The following is a 12,435-nucleotide window of genomic DNA, read 5'->3' on the forward strand; positions in this document are numbered from 1 at the left end:
CATAGATGCAATGCTTATCAAATTAATAAATGACATGAAGTGGGGAGAGGTGGCTGGGACATTACACAGAGTCAGGGTCCAAAAACAAATTGACTGACTGGAATGAAGGGCTGTATCTAATAAGGTGAAATTTCATTGGGATAAATATAAAGTTGAGTTTTTGAAGTCTATGTCAGTGTAGCACAAACTTCCATTTCTATCAGGCTGATATAACAGAGGCATTAAGCGCATTCAGATTTTTCCTTTTTGGCTCCGAATGGTCTATGTGAGAATTTTTGGGCTGCTTCAGGCCATGTGATGACTGAAAAAACTTGACATTTTAGAATGGTGTCACGAACCCTAAGTGCTACCTTGATCATTTTGTGCTCCTGGACATCAGGGAGGCAGGATGCTGTGTCTTGTAAAGAAGGAACAGCTTCTGGCTAGAAGTGTGATTTCTGCTGTGACATTCCAAAATTGGGGTGTGGGGAATGGGTGGTGATTATTCCCTCACCTAGGGGTGTGCTGGTAAATATTTAACAACAAATATTTAACAACCTGTTCTCCTGGGGAAAACTGTATGTACCACACACTTTTAAGTTTAATCTGCTTTATAAATATTTTCTCTATTACTTTCTTAAGACCAGACAATCAACCAAATAATAAATCAAGCCATGATTTATAGTGTTTTCCAATTTCTTAGGTACAAATGCCCACACTGAAAATTTAACAACTGACTCTCCCCACCCCTGTGCTGACCCCATGTAAAATGTGTTCTCAAATAGGCAGACTTAGCTTGTGTCCCCAGGCTCCTTTTAGTTTATTCTTTCCTTATCTTCAGTGGATGAATACCCCTAGAGCAGAGATTCTTAACCTGTGTTTTATGAACTTATTTTTAAAAAATGTTTTTATATGTGTATTTTAATATAGTTAATTTTCTTTATAATCTTATGCATTTTATTTTATGCATTTAAAATATTCTGAAAAGGCTTCATCAGACTGCCAAAGGGGTCCATGACACCATAAAGGGATATGCGCTAAAGGGATATGTCCTGAGGACTTTGTGAGTTTGAAAGGTCTAGTAGTCCCAATGGTGTGGGAGGCTTCATGGCAACAGGGGAGGAGTCCCTGGAGTGTGAGTATTTGATGACAGGGGGAAGTTTCTGTATTGGAGAAGATGGCTACTGATGAGAAGATTGATTCAACCTGGCCCATATCATCAGCAAATATGTACTGGAAATGATTGAATAGTATAGTATTGAGATGAAATAGAAACTAATTAACACTCTGTTGTTGTTGAGTCATTTTTCAGTTGAGTCTGACTCTCCATGACCCCATTTGGCAAAGATATTTGAATGGTTTGCCATTTCCTTCTCCAGCTCATTTTATAGATGAGGAACTGAGGTAAATAGGTTAAGTGACTTGCCCAGGGTCACACAGCTGGTAAATGTCTGAAACTGGATTTGAACTTAGGAAGATGAGTCTTCTGGATTCCCAGCCCTGTGCTCTTATCCACTGTCTCTTAGCTGCCCCAATGTTAGCACTCTTACAAAACTGCTTACATTCTGATGAGACTTGAATATTACCTTCCCAACCAATATAACCATGGTTTTAAGTTGTTAGTGAATTCTGTTCTAATTGTTCTGTTAATGTGCTTTGTGATTCTTTTATGCTTAGCATTTTGTTTTGTGAGTAGGAATACATTATCTGTTTTCTACCAAATTTATATTGTATATTGACTCCTTTTGTTATTTTTTCCTTTTGGGAAATCCCTAGACTTGTGAGGCATCTGGGATGCTAAGGGAGTTTGTTATGAGTTAATGAGTGTGAAGAAAATGGAGCTTCCTTGCACCTCCACAGGTAGCCTGCCTAGGATTAAATACCATAACTAATTCTCCATTCTCCAACCACAGCTCTTCTTGCTTTCAACTCCATGGAAAATCATGTGCCTGCACTGAGCAGCCTCTGGTGGTTTCCTTTCACTTCTCCTGAAAGGAAGCTGAAACTTCTTTTGGGTGTTGTCTTTAGACTGTAAGCTCCTTGAGGGCAGGGATCTTTTCTTTTTCTTATGTGTATCTCTAGCGTCTAGTGCATAATAAGTGCTTATTGAATTGAAAGTTGAATTGCAACTAAGTCCACAAACCACAGTGGCTGGACACAGAACAAGGAGGGGAAAGTGGTGAAGCTGAGCTGAGTGATTGAGCTGTCTCTTAATATGAAACTACATAAGTTTCATGGCCTTGGCACCTGACTGTGTCTCCTTACTGAGGATTAGCCTGTGTATGGAGGGACTCATCTCCAGTAAGTTGGACTCTTGGCAATGAAGTCATTGGTTACAGCAATCCATGAATCAAAGAAAACTGCCAAATAAACCTCAGTTATTATAAAGCCTCCTTCTGTAGTGATGGTGAGAGTGGTGGAAAGAGAGGTTGAAAGGTGCCAAGATTCCTAGTTTTTAGACTGTTTATAAATATTAATTTGGTCATTGGTACTCCAAATGTGAGATTTGCACTTAATAATGAAAAACAGACATACTTTGGGAGAAATTGAATCATATCAATCTTGACATTCTTCTGAATGAGGCTTGAGGAGAAGTCTTTTAATTTGGCAATTAAAAGATTATTGGTTAGAAAACAATTTGGAGCTATGCAAATAAAGTGGCTTGAAACACCCAAACACATTTACCCAGAGACTCTGTTGCTTAGGTGTATACTCTAAGGAGTCTGCTGATGAAAAGAAAGTCTCCACATATGCCAAAATATTTACAGCAGCGCTGTTTGTGGTAGCAAAGACTTGGAAAGAAAGTGATTACCCATTGATTGGGGGCTGAACATATTGTGGTACATGAGTTACTTCTTCAGAGGGTCTATGCTTTGGAGGACCTAGATCATTACAAGAACGAAAAAAAATTATAAGGTGAACCATCATGGTGGAAAACATTTTCCTGAGATATCTGATGAATAGTGTTATGAATAGCTACAAGGATTAGTGGGTTGTGGGGATCACTCTTAAAGTGTTGGTGGTCTTACGTCCTGCATAGAATTAAAGAGTGAATCATTGAGTGGGTTGTTATTTTAATATACATATGGGTTTGAACACTTATCAGTAGCTTAGCGGGCATCAATAACTTTTATGTAAGGGAGAATTTATATGAAAGTCCCCGGCAGCTCATACTAAATCTTTGTAAACTTTTTTTTTTTTTTTTAACAGCAGTGACGTAAAGAAGTCTGGATTCCAAAATTAGCCAAGTGACCATTAAAGGGTTAATAGGATTCATATACATTACATATTTTACTAAATCATTCCCTTTTTCAAAATCATGTTCTGCTCTTCCCAAAAATTTTGTCTCAGGATATCAAATTGTTCCATATTTTAAAGGTGTGAGTTTAATACCCAAAGGAGACTAAAGACTGAGTGATTTCAGTCTCATATTTGAACAATGGAAGGAGGGATAAGTTAAAAAGTTACTTGACAAAAAAAATTGAGATTGTGGTTATATGATTGTTCATTAGACCGTTATTTAAAATGTAGTTTATGGTTTGTGCCACATTACCTTGAAAGGAAGACCCTGAAAATATGAATGTTATTATTGGCAAAAGCCTTGATTAAAAAAAAAACCATAACAAAACAAAAATAATTTGGTGGAGTTTTTTCCTGTAATGGTGTTTCAAGAAGATATTTTTGTGAAAAATCACATGAAAACCCTATCAAACATATTAATCACTGGTTACACGGTAACATAACCTAGACTTTATAAAATTGAACTCCCTTATGGATTTACTTGTCCACCATTCTTGTACATCATTAAGTGTAATAATATATATATTACTGAGATGGTAAAAGTACTAACTATGAATAAAAATATGTATGAATGTACTTTAGGGTTATGAAGTAGACTGAGCTTCTTAGTTTATTATTGTAGATAATCAAAAGTAAAGTATTTATATGAACAAAACGTGAATTTATATCAAGCCTTTAAAAACAACTTCATTTAGTGAGATCACTAAATATGAGTGAGAATTTTGACTACTTTAGTGGGAACATTTTTGAAAATATATTAAAATTTAATTTTTATTTCTAATATTTACTTCCATTTATATTATGACATAATGATAAATCAGTATACCTCACATGGGCCCATGTGTTTTGTAATACATTTTTAATCAAATTATTTATGTAACGTGCGCCTCAGACCCTCGTCGTATGAGACTCTCCTCATTGGTGGAGATTGATTACTCAATGCTTTGCCCCTGTGTGAATGGGATAGTTGATGAGAGCTTCAGAGAAAGAGAGCCTGATCTTCTGGTCTCCAGATTCGAGAGAGAAGGTATGTGGTTCTAGATCCTCTTTAAGTCCCTCAAGGGAGAGAAAGACTCTGGGAAGAAGCTTACATGTAGAGGAACTGGCACCTTGACCATGTCCCTATCCGTAGTCTACTATACTAGAGACTCTGGGAGATTTCCCTTTGGATGAGATTTATGACTCTCTTGGTTGAAGTCCCAATGGGAGAGCCCATTCACTCTGTGTTGTCTAGTATATTCATATGTACTCTTTCTGTGATTTCTGTTTTGCTCTCAACTTGGATAAATGAATTTATTCACTGTTTTCTACACCCCTTACATTTATATGGACAAGTTCCCCCCTCTCTCCATATTATTACCTAAGATCTAGAGAAGCTTGGAAAAACTTATATGAGCTGATGTAAAGTGCAGTAAGTAGATCCAAGAAATGATATACATATATAAGATACATAAAGACTACAATAATGTAAATGGAAAGAACAAAAACCACAAAACAATTGAAAATGACTGTTGCAAAATTACAAAGAACAAGCTCGGCCCCAGAGAATGTACATAAGACTTCAGCTCTCCTCATTCCACTGCAGAGATGAGGGGTCAATGGATGTTCAACATTGCAAATATTGTCTGATTTAAAATATATATATACATATATATATATATACATATAGTATAGGTTTTGCTGATTTCTTTTTAATTAATCCATTCCAATCCAGTAAGCATTTATTAAGTGCCTACTGTGTGTCACAGGAGATGGCCCAAGTGCTGGAGATACAATTAATTAAAAGATAGTCCCTGCCCTAAGGAATTTACAGTCTAATGCTGGGAAGACAATATGTAAAAAGAGGCAGTAAAACAAGGAGGGAGGCTCGGGGACTTGGGATGTGAGGCATCTTGTTCTATGGTGTTGGAACCAGGCAGAGTGATAGATGCAAAGTGCAAATTAAAAAAAAATGTTATATGGGATAGCTTTCTGGTAGGGGGTAGGGAGAGGGATACAGCTGAGGTCACTTCATCAGTCGCATTGTTTTCTCAGTCTTCTGGTGAATTTTTAGTCTGGGTTTGACTGTTGTATTATAGCTGAGAGATGTATAGTTTAGAAAGAAATCAATGAGGAGAAATCTAATTCAGGCAGCCTGCTGAGAGTGGTACCGCGTCCCAGAACACCTGAAATATTATATTCAATTATGGGTCCCACATTTTAGGAAGAAGGTCCAGAGGATGAGGACCAGGCATGGGAAAAGTCCTCTATTTCATGCTACAGAAACATCATCTGAAGGAGCTAGGGATGGTTAGTTTTGAAGAGAGGAAGACTGAGGTTGGAACAACGTAGCTGTCTTTAAATATTTGAAGGGATTAAACTTGTTCTGCTTTAGCCAGTGAGCAGAAATTTCCAAGAGGCAGATTTAGACTAGATGTCAGGGAAAAAAAAATCCAAACAAACAAATAAACAAAAACTCCCTCGTGATGAGACTTGTCCAATAAAGGAATGGGCTACGTGGGGAGGTAGTGGGTCCTTCTGTAAAGGTGTGTTGTTCCATCCACATAGGTTCTACATGCCTACCTGGTTTGTCTACATGCAGCAAAAGGGAAGGTGTTGAGATGTGTCTTTGGAATCTTGCCCACCCTTCTCTAAGGGAGACTGATTTTTGCCTTGAGGAGAGTAGCAGAAGGGGCCATTAGGCTGGCTGAACCATTTTGCTCTGAGAAAGATGGTATCAGTCTAAAATTTTGTATTTATCTGCTGCCCTGGTCCAGTAGTGATGGCTTAAAAAACATACAGCACGGTGGGTTTTTTAGGTTTAAAAAACAACTTTCTCAGACATTGTCTCTTAAGAGAAGAGTCAACTCAAAAAAAGTCAACTCAACCTGCAGGTTTGACTCCTTCCCACCAAATGCTAGTTACACAAAATACCATAACAAATAGTAAATAGCGAGTAAACCCGTCTATGCAAGCAGATAGCAAACAGAAATCAGAAAAGTTCTACAGTGGAATATACCAGAAAATACACAGAGTGAATGAACTCTTTAGATTAGAGCAAGATATTTCAGCCCAACTAAGAGGCCCTAATCTCCCATAAGGGGAAATTCTCCAACAGTCTCTAGGGAGGAAAACTAGCAATTAGGAACATGTTGAGGTGCTGGCCAACCCCATATGTCTGCATTCCAAAGTCTGTCTCTCTTCTTGCGTCTTGGGTCAATCTCGTAGAGTGTCTGGAACCATACTCGTCCACTCTTAAATCAGAAATGAAGAATGTCTTTGCCTGACTCTTCTACCCTCAGCAGTCCCACAGGGCAGAATCATCATTCTTTCTCCAGGTGTGGCTAGAAACCCTAAAGTGGAAAGACCAGGGGAAAGACCCATTGGCCATTTTCGGGCACAGTGTGGATAACCGCTTGTCAGTTATATTGTGGAGAGGATTTCTTTTTAGGAATGGGTAGACCTTTATGGCTTGTGAGATCGCTCACAACTCTGAAATTCTATGTATAAGGGGCACCTTATACATAGTAATATTTGGTATTACTTAGAATGGTTTCCAGGATACTTTTGTCAGTCACATAATACAAAACTGGGCTTTTGGTGCCACCATGTGGTCATATGTTTAGTAACAGGTAGGTTGGTTGATTTTCAGTTTTTAAAGAGAAGTCAGTCCTTACATATGTTTTCAGTCAGTAACAAATTTTGAGATATGACAATTCTGTCAAAACTATAATTCAACAAACTTAAAAATAACCACAACAGAGATTATGTAGAAACCACTTTGGAGCGAAGTGTAAAACATCAGCGCCAAAGTATTTTGACTGTTTTGGGAGTCTAATCCTGTCTGATTTGGGTTCTAATCTGGCCTTTGCCACTTACCATGTGTGTGACCTTGGATATATTACCTCATTTTTTTTGAGGCTCTGCTAATTTGTCTGTAAAATGAAGGGATTAAAATAGACTTCTAAGGTACATTGCAGCTTTAAATTTGTGGTGATAAGTGACAAATGATGTAGGATAGAAAAGAGGGTTAACAGAAGGAAAAGCAAGATAGAAGATGACAAAGTATGGTAGGTGCTGTTACCAGGCATGTATCCCAAAGGGATTAAAGTAAGAGGAAAAGGCCCCATAGGAGCAAAACTATTTATAGGAGCTTTTTTTTTGTGGTGGCAAAGAACTGGATAGTAAGAGGGTGTCCATCAGTTGGGGAGTAAATGGTGGAAGAAATGATGGTTTCAGAGAAACAGGAGAAGACCTGTATGATCTGAAGCAGAGTGAAGTGAGCAGAACCAGGAGAACATTATATAACAACATTATAAAGACAAACAACACTGAAAGATTTAAGAATTCTGATCAACTCAATGATCAACTATGGTTTTAGAGGATCCATATCTTGTCAGAGAGGTGATAAACTCAAGGTGCAGATAGAGACATAAGTTTTTTGAACATGGCCAGTTTGGGAATTTGTTTTACATGACCCTTGAAAACAAAGGTTTTGACTTTATTTTGGTATATGGTGTGAGATTTTGGTTTATGCCTAGTTTCTGCCATACTCTTTTCCAGTTTTCCCAGCAGTTTTTGTCAAATTCTTATCCCAGAGGTTGGAGTCTTTGGGTTTATCAAATAGTAGATTGCTATAGTCATTGACTACTGTTTCTTGCATACCTAATCTACTCCACTGATCCATCACTCTTTTTCTTAGCCAGTACCAAGTAGTTTTGGTGATTATTGCTTTATAAATACAATTTAAGATCCGGAACGGCTAGGCCACCTTCCCCTGCATTTCTTTTCATTAGTTCCCTTGATAGTCTGGACCTTTTGTTATTTCAAACGAATCTTGTTATTATTTTTTCTAGCTCTATAAAGTAATTTTTTGGTAGTTTGGTTGGTATGGCACTGAATAAGTAAATTAGTTTAGGTAGAATTGTCATTTTTATCATATTAGCTCGGCCTACCCATGAGCAACTGATGTTTTTTCAATTATTTAGATCTGATTTTATTTGTGTGCAAAGTGTTTTGTAATTGTGTTTATACAGTTCCTGGTCAAATTGGGTTCATGATTTAGATATAAAGGCTGATGCTATAAGCAAACTGGGAGAGCAAGGAATAGTTCACCTATCAGATTTATGGAGAACAGAAGAATTCATGACCAAACAGGAGATAGAGAACATTATGAAATGCAAAATGGATAATTTTGATTACATTAAATTGAAAAGTTTTTGCACAAACAAAGCCAATGCAACCAAGATTAGAAGGAAAGTAGAAAATTGGGAAAGAATTTTTACAACCAGTGTCTCTGATAAGGGCCTCATTTCTAAAATATATAGAGAATTAAGTCAAATTTATAAGGATACAAGTCATTCCTCAATTGATAAATGGTCAAAGAATATGAGCAGTCAGTTCTCAGATGAAGAAATTAAAACCATCTATAGTCATATAAAAATGCTCTAAATCGCTATTGATTAGACAAATGCAAATCAAAACAACTCTGAGGTACAACATCACACCTATCAGATTGGCCAACATGACAAAACAGGAAAATGATAAATGTTGGAGAAGATGTGGGAAAACTGTAATACCGATGCATTGTTGGTGGAGTTGTGAAATGATCCAACCATCAGGGAATGTACATGGGTAGCCTATATCAGATTGTGTGTTGTCTTGGGGAGGGACGTGAAGAGGGAGGGGGAGAAAAATTTAAAACTCAAAAGCTTATGGAAGTGATTGTTGATAAATTAAAATAAATTAATAAAAAAAGAAAAAAGAAAACAAGAGTTTTGTACTAATTTTTCTTTCTTTTTTTTTTTTTTCCAATGAAGAGAAGAGGCAGGAGGGAAAGAAAATAGATATTTGTTCATTGAAATTAAAAAAAAAGTACATTAGGTAAGAAATAATTGTAGTCTAGCCAAAAGGAAAACCACTTACTCTATTAGGCTAGGTTCTTTGAGATCAAGGACTGCCTTTTGCCTCTTTTTATATTCGTAGTTCCTGGCACATAGTAGGCACTTAATAAATGCTTGTTAAATCACTGACTTACATGAGAATTAAGAGGAAGAAAAGTATGACTGGGAATTGTTTCCTCCCTATACTTAAAAAAAAAAAGTTGATGGGAGGGTGGTTTAGCTATTATTACAGTATGGTGGAAAGAGATCTAAATTTAGAGTGAGAAGACCTGGATGTGAATCCTGGGTATGCTGTTTACTAGCCAATTATTAGAGAGGTCACTTGGACTAGATGATCTCTAACATCTCATGAAATCTGTGTATTCAAGTTTAAGAATTTATTCATGGAACTGTGGGTTGTGGCTTTTTTAGTTCCTGGGGACACACTACCTTCTGATCCAATCATGAATATAATATATTAGAAAGTGTGCAGTGTGAATCTTTTCATACTCTAATGATCCTTCCACATGTCTTACCTATAGCAGTGGCTTACCAAGGTTGTTTGTCCTTTGTTCTTGAAGAGGACCATGAGATGCGAGTGAATTGGATTTAAGTGAGGGAGTGCTGTGCGGTCACCAGCCTCACTTTCTCCTCCGGAGCCCTCTGGGTCCAGTGGCCAGATATAGATCAGGAGGACTTGAGATGGCCCTGGATGCAGTGGGAGACCTGGCCTTTTTAAGCTAAGGTCTTTAACAGGTATTCCTTTGACTGAGTCAATACTGTTTGGGTTTTGATGGCTCAGAGTGAGTGTAAATAGCAATTGTTTCTGGGTTTGTTTGTTCGTCAAGATGACTGATTTTCGTCTTGCCACTGGACTTTGGTGACTCTGGAAGAGAGAGTGAGGCTGATAACTTTGTGAAACTCTACCTCACTTAATTCCAATTCACATGCAAGACAAGATATCACTCTGTGATATCATTGGTCCATCCAAGTTCATAGATCTCTGAAATTTATGCACAGATCCTGGATTTCAGGTTAATGACTCCTGCATAATACTATATCACTTGGTGAACTCATCAGCTTTCATGGGTCCCTTTATCATTTCTATGTGGATGATTCTTAGATCTAGAGTTCTAACCTTAGCCTCTCTCTTGAGCTACAATTATACATCACCAACTGTTTATTAGGTATTTCAAACGATTTCCTTTGGACACCTCAAAGTCAAAATGTACAAACCAGAACTCATTTTATTTTTTTCCCAACCCCTCCTCTCTTATTAATTTCCTTGTAACTCTTGAGGTCACCACTCTCAAGGCACCTAGCCTTGACACTTAGGTGTCATCTTCAACCCCTTATCCTCACCCCACATGTCTAGCTTTTCCCCAAATCTTGTCATTTCTGCCTTCTCAACATCTATATCCCCTTTTCTCCACTCACATTAATTAGCACCCAAATTTAGGCCTTCTTCACTTCTCATCTGGACCATAATAGCTTTTGGGGGTTTTCTCTGCCTCAAGTCTTTCCTTTAACATTCAATATGAAGTCATCTGGCATTTAAGGATTTTCCCAACCTGGCTCCTGTCTACCTTTCAAACCTTCTTTTTAAAATTTCTATTTAAAAATGTATTTTCCTTTTTATTCTTTTTATACTTTACTCTCTTCCATGTAATCTGTGATCAAGCTCCATAAACTTGTGGTTTTTCTTCTTCTTTTTTTTGTTATTTTTTTTCATTTTCTGGTTGTATCTGGGAAAAATAAACCAATAATAATGAACTTTATTAGAAACATAGCAGAGACAAATGAACAGTGGCCAAAATGAAAAAATGGTGGGACAGGGGCTGAGAATAGGGAAGAAGTTAAGAAAAATCAAACTTCAAAGAAAGAAAATTAATCAAGGTAGAATATAGGGATGGGAAGTGGTAAGCTGAAGGAGGTGAACACTAGTCAATTGACTGTGTAACAGCCTCTGTACATAGAGAGAGGGGACCACAGGTGAGAGAGATATTATAATGTTGGCAAAGCTGTGAATGCAGGAGATATCATTGCACTGGAGGCTATTGCATGACTCGAGAGAACTTAACCAGGTATAACCTGGGGTTCAAGCCTGTTACATTTGTTTAAGGCTCTCCTCATTGGTGGAGAGAATGATCCTTCAATGCTCTGCACCTTCATGGGGGTAGAGTTGATGAGAAGGGAGGGGAGGAGAGACGTCCTTCTGGTTTCCACCTTTCAGACAAGAGGACAAGAAACATTCTACAGTGAGGCTCCAGGAGCGAAGAGGAGGAGACAGACAAGGCAGGAGCAGGTCCCTGGATGATTTTCTGATTTCTAGCTCATTGTTCTGGAGACTTTGGGAACTTTTCCATTGGGTGAGTCTGGGGACACTTTTGCTCTTGGCACGGTATTTTATTCCTAGTGGAGAGCTCATTCACTCTGTGTATGGTTGGGTGTATTCTCATCCGCTCAATGTCTCTGCTTTCTGTTTTCTATCGGCTTGGGTCAACGGGTCTATTTACTGTTCTTTCTTTGTGATGGTCTTTGAGTCAAGCAGTGAGTCAACAGAAATTTATCCAGTGCCTATTACGTGCCAGGCACTGTGCTAAGCCTTGGGGAGACAAGGGAGGCAAAAACAGAGTCTAATGGTGGAGACACCATGCAAAGACCTATGTATAAACCAGAGAGATACAAGATAAATTGGGGATAATCTCAGACAGAGGGCACTAAGATTGAGGAGGATTGGGAAAGGTTTCTTGCAGAAAGTGAATCTTTAGCTGGGACTCGAAGGAATCCAGGAGGCAGAGATGAGGAGGGAGAGTATTCCAGCCATGAAGAACAGCCAGAGAAAATGCTCAGAGCTGAGAGATAGGGAGTGTGAACAGCATTTGATGGGAAGGAAGTCGAGTCTTTTGATAGAGTTTAGTGTGTTCTTTTCCTATTAAGGGTTAATGACTGAGAAAATGGCTTGAATCTAAAAATCCGTCTTTCTTAGATTGGCAAAATGTAGTGGGGGCAAATAGATGTACTTCTAGTCTGGTATCCCTTCTCTGTGGAAAGCAGAAAGGGCCATGATCTTCTGCTCCCCCCTTGGCCAGAACCAAATTCTCTTTTGGAGAGAGGTGAGCAAGGTTCCAGAGATTATTTATGCCTCCCTGTGAGCTATATTCAGAGAAACCCATGCGGGCATGGGCATAATCTACAGGGCAACATATATACCCTACATAAGAATCAAACAACCTACCTCACCAATAGAGTGTAAGCTCCTTGAGCACAGGGACTGTTTTATATTTGACTTGGT

This window comes from Vombatus ursinus, unplaced genomic scaffold, assembly GCF_900497805.2.
Source record: "Vombatus ursinus unplaced genomic scaffold, bare-nosed wombat genome assembly UNPS02014773.1, whole genome shotgun sequence".
In the NCBI taxonomy this organism is placed as follows: Eukaryota; Metazoa; Chordata; class Mammalia; order Diprotodontia; family Vombatidae; genus Vombatus; species Vombatus ursinus.